This window comes from Nannospalax galili, unplaced genomic scaffold (genome assembly GCF_000622305.1).
Source record: "Nannospalax galili isolate Female #2095 unplaced genomic scaffold, S.galili_v1.0 scaffold54, whole genome shotgun sequence".
Taxonomy (NCBI): domain Eukaryota; kingdom Metazoa; phylum Chordata; class Mammalia; order Rodentia; family Spalacidae; genus Nannospalax; species Nannospalax galili.
Genome location: NW_008341028.1, coordinates 5,407,616 through 5,412,830, shown reverse-complemented (window position 1 = coordinate 5,412,830; position 5,215 = coordinate 5,407,616). Strand labels below are relative to the sequence as shown.

General features: G+C 42.5%; 1 protein-coding gene across 1 annotated transcript in view; it reads left to right on the top strand.

Moving 5' to 3' along the window:
• The window catches only part of Ubap1l (ubiquitin associated protein 1 like), a 25,733-nt gene that overhangs the window by 6,351 nt on the left and 14,167 nt on the right, over nucleotides 1-5,215 (top strand).

Below are 5,215 nucleotides of genomic sequence, written 5' to 3'. Positions count from 1 at the left end.
CCCATTTCCTTAACTGCCTCAGAAGCTTCTGTACTGACATCCTGAAGCCTCTTTTCAGCTCTAAGAAGTTGTGGGGGAATAGAAAGGTCTTCTTCTTTACTCTAAAAAACCAGGCTGAACATTACTGAGAAGCAGATTTATTTAAAAAAAAAAAAAAAAAAAAAAAAAAAAAAAAGTGCAGACAATTCTGTGGGACACATTAGAAAGGACTGCTATTCATTCCACAGACCAGACACACTGGCTTGGAGGTCCAAAAGGACCACCCTGCAGGTGGTAGTACCATTTGTGACCTCAGGCTACAAGTGGTTTAACTCCCTAGAGGATCAGTTTACCTACGCTCTATCCCTTCCTATTGCATTATTCCCCTTTTCCCCTTTGTATCACTGCATTCTATCTCGCCTCCTATGGAATCCCCACCCCCGTGGCCTCTTACTAGTTTCCTGACCTCTGGATTTTCCAATTGAAAAACATATCTAAATTGAAAGCTAGTGGCCTGGAGAGATGCCTCAGCTGTTAAGAGCATTGGCTGCTCTTGCAGAGGAAGTGGGTTTGGTTCCCAGCACCCACATGGCAGCTAACAAACATCCGTTACTCCAGTTCCAGAGGATCTGATGACCTCTTCTGACCTCCTTAGGCATTGTATGACACAGATGCACTTACAAACATGCAGGCAATACACTCATACACATAAAATAAAAATAATAAATAAAATTTTTTAAAAAGAATGAAAGCTAGTATCTATTTATGAGAAAGAACATGCAATGTTTGTCCTGGGTCAGGGTTATCCTACTCAGGATGATTCTTTCCATTTCCATCCATTTATCTGTGAATTTCAAATTTTTGTTTTTCTTAATAGCTGAATAATATTCCATTGTATAAATGTACCTGTTCTAGCTTGTTCCTCCATTGCTGTGACAGAACACTCTGACCACCAATTTGGGAGGAACGGGTTTATTCAGTTTACATCTCCTGGGTCACAGTTCATCAGGGAGCCCAAGGTAGGAACTCAGGGCAGGAACTTGGAGGCAGGACCTGGAGCACAGGCCATGGAGGAATACTGCTTACTGGCTTGCTCCCCTGACCCCTGCTTAGACTGCTTTCTTACACAATATAGGCCCACCTGCTCAGGGGTGGAACCACCCATAGTGGGCTGGGCCCTCCCACATCACTCAATAATCAAGAAGATGCCCCACAGACATGGCCACAGGCCAGTCCAATGGAGACAATTCCCCAATTGAGGCTCCCTCAACCCAGTTGACACTAAAGCTATCCAGCACAGTATCATACTTTCATTATCCATTTATCAGTTGATAGACATTGAGGTTGTTTCCATTTCCTGGGTATTGGGGATAGAACAGCAATGAACATGGATGAACAGGTATCTCTGTAGTAGGATATAGTCCTTTGGGTATGTGCCCAACAGTGGTATGGCTATATCAAGATCATGTGGTAGATCTATTGATCTATTTCTAGCTCTTTTTTTTTTTTAAGACAGGATCTCCCTGTAGCCCCAGTTGACCTGGAATTTGCTATGCAGACCAGCCTGGCCTCAAACTTACAGAGATCTACCTGCCTCTGCCTCCTGAGTGCTGGGATTAAAAGCATACATCACCACACCTAACTCTAGCTTTTTGAGGAATCTTCTGAAACACTGATTTCTGTAGTGGCACTGGTTTGCACTCCCACCAGCAGTAAATAAGGTTTCCCCTTTCCTCACATCCTTACCAACATGTTTGTTTTTTGGATGTTAGCCATTTCTGACTGGTGTAAGATGACATCTAAGTAGCTTTAATTTGCATTTCCATGATGGCTAAAAATATTGAACATTAAAAAAATATTTCTCAGCCATTTGTATTTTATCTTTTCAGAATTCTGTTTAGTCTCTTGTATCAGTTTTTAATTGGGTTGCTTGTTCTTTTGATTTTTAGGTTTTTTAAAAGTTACTTGTGCTGGGCGTGGTGGCGCATGCCTTTAATCCCAGGACTCAGGAGGCAGAGGCAGGCAGATCTCTGTGAGTTCAAGGCCAGCCCGGTCTACATAGTGAGTTCCAGGACAGCTGGGGCTACAGGGAGACCCTGTCTCAAAGAGACCAAAAAAAAAGAAAAAAAAAAGTTATTTGTATATTATTTGTATATTCTAGACACTAATCCTCTGTCAGATATATAGCTGGTAAAGATTTTTTCCATTCTTGAGAGCTTGTTTGGAGGTTCTAACAGGGGAGCACAGCTACTCATATACCCTTGACTGAAGACTGGTCCTCCTCTATTGGAGAAGGTCATCCTTTTCAACTGGACGCACCTTGTGGGGGAGGGGCACATGTGGAGTGTTGAGGGAGGAAGGAGACACCTGCCTAGACAGCCAGTACAGCCCGAATCAACCCTGGCAATCAATGGGGTGACAGTTTTTGCAGCCAGATAGCCCTAACATTCCAAATTTTTTCCAATCTTTAAGTTGTCTCTTCACTTGAATGATGGTACCCTTTGTTATACAGAAGCAGTTTAATGTCATGAGATCCCATTTGTCAGTTGTTATTCTTAATGCCTGGGCTATTGGATTCCTATTCAGAACGTCCTTTCCTGTGCCTATAAGCTCCAGCATATTCCCTACTTTCTCCTCTATGAGATTCAGGGTGTCAGGTCTTATGTTGAGGTCCTTGATCCATCTGGATTGAGTTTTGGGCAAGGTGTGAGATAGGGATCTATTTTCATTCGTCTATGTGTAGCTATCCAGTTTGACCAACACCATTTTTTGAACATGCTATCTTTTCTTCAATGTGGTATTTTTGACACCTTTGTCCAAAATCAGGTGGCTCTAAGTATGTGAACTTAAATCTTGAACCCCAATTCTATTCTATTGATCAATGTGTGTTATGCCAGTACCATGCTGTTTAGCAAATTTTATCAACCTAGTCCCTTCTTGCTGAGCATTTTGGTTGTTTCTAGTCTTTTACCACCGATTATATGCAAATGTCCTTTAGGACTTGTATAAATTGTCCTCCATAGACTCATACTGATTTATCCCTCAGTCTGCATTATAAGAGTGATTTTTCCTCCCAGGTTCCCCAAGAGAGGTCATCAGACCTGATCTGCCATGGGATGGGCAAATGGTATGTCAGGGTAGTTTTTGATTTATCTTTCTCATATGGTAAATGAGGTTCAGTAGCTCTTTGTATGTTTAAGAGCTATTTGTGTTTTCTGTGTATTCTCCATATAATTGCCTGTTTTTTCCTGTTGGATGGTATTTCTATGTGCACTCTGTGTGTGTGTGTGTGTGTGTGTGTGTGTGTGTGTGTGTGTGTTTGAGGAGGAGGGTTGGGGAGTAGGAAGAAGAGGAGGAGGAGGAAAAGAATGACCTTTTCTGGCTTTTGGATTTTAATTGAAAATGAGCAAAGCTTTTCCCACTAGAGATTATAAAGGCTCACTCTCCTGTTTCTCCCAGTTCTTTCATATCATATATTTGAGTCTTTAATCCTTTTGGAATTTGTCCTGTTATATACAGTGTGAGACTGGATCTCCCCCCCCCCCCCCCCCGCCACTGGCTGACACACTTATTGACTAGCCCCTCCTTTTCCTACTGCTGGAGATGCTTTCTTTATTACTTGTAAGTCCCTGTATATATACTAAGGTCTATTTCTGGATTTGCTACCATGTACCTTTAATCTGCCTGGATAGAATCATAGTTTAATTATAGAGAACTATAAAAGCCAGTTTTCTTTATTTATATTTTCATCTCCAGAGTTCTTCTTGCTATTCTTGTTTTTTATATGAAATTTAGAAGTATTTTATTTAGTTTCCAAATCAGAAGTATTGATATTTTACTGGGTCTTCATATCTTTTTATCCTCTTAGTCTTACTGGCCATCTCTTTGTCTCTCAGTCTCTTCCTCTCCAACTGCATCTCACTTATAATGTCTTTTTCCCACCTCAGTCCCTCACACTCTGCCTATTTTTGCTTCATTCTCTTTCTAGCTATTTATTCTGCACATTTGTACATGTCCACTCTGTGCCTGGCCTGCCCTGGGCCCTGTAGCTACAGAGAGGAACAAATCAGGGTCCCTGGTCTCATAAAGGAAGTCACACTGGAGCAGCTGAGTTGTGCTTCTGTCCCCAAGGTAGGGTCATGTTAGCAAGTGGGGAGAGAGTCTGTGCTGTCAGTGTTTATATATCTTTCTGAGACCTTTTCTCCCCCACTCACCATCACCAAACACCACTTTTCCTAGACTCCTCCTTGAATGCCCATGGGAAAACTCTGAAATTGTTTGTTTTTTTTTTTTCACCCCGTCTTTTTGAGACAGGGTCTCAATATAACACCAGCTGGCCTGGAACTCACTATGTAGACCAGGCTGGTCTTGAGATCTACCTGTCTCTGCCTCCCAAATGCTGGGATCAAAGGCATGCACCGCCACACCCGGCTGAAATTTCCTTTTAAAACTATTTGTGCTCTACTTGGGATAGATCCTAGGGCCTTGCAGTGCTACATAAGTACCCAACCACTGAGCTACACAAGCCCTACAATATTTATATTTTCAGTGGAGTTTTATGTTTTTGTTCTTAACTTTAAAGGTAAGAAATAGGAATACTTTGGTTTTGCTTTATTTATCAGCCCTCAAGTTGATTATGTGGGATCCAGTCTGCCTTTTTAAATGACCTGAGATGCAGTGGAGGAAGCTATGTCATTAGAGAGGCAGGAATATAGCTCAGCCACTTTCCACCTGCCTGTTCTCAACAAATAACATCTCTGAACCTCATTTCCATAATCTGGAAATAAGGAGGACACTTGAACCAAGTAGAGTTCAGTGAAGATGAGATTGTTGCATTTCCTGGGCCCTAAAAGAATCTTGAGTGGCAGCCAAGGGGGTGGGGACAGGTTACTGCTCTTTGAGGAGGTTTGTCTTCTGGACCCAGGCTGACTGCTCCACAGCAAATGGTACTGGGTTCAGGTGAAAGCTACTTTGCCAGGAACAAGTTCTTTTTGAAACAGGGCCTCGTGTAGCCCAGGCTGGCCTCAAACTCTCTATAGCCCAGGATGACTTTGAACTTCCAATCCTCCTGCCTCCACCTTCCAAGTGCTGGAATTACAGTTGTGTCCCACCATGCCCAGTGGTTGTAATGCTGGGGATGGAACCCAGGGCTTGGTATGTGTTAGGCCTGAGCTATACCCTAGCCCCACAAGAACAATTTCTATTGGAGAATTTGGGGGGGGGGGTGCCTTTTTTT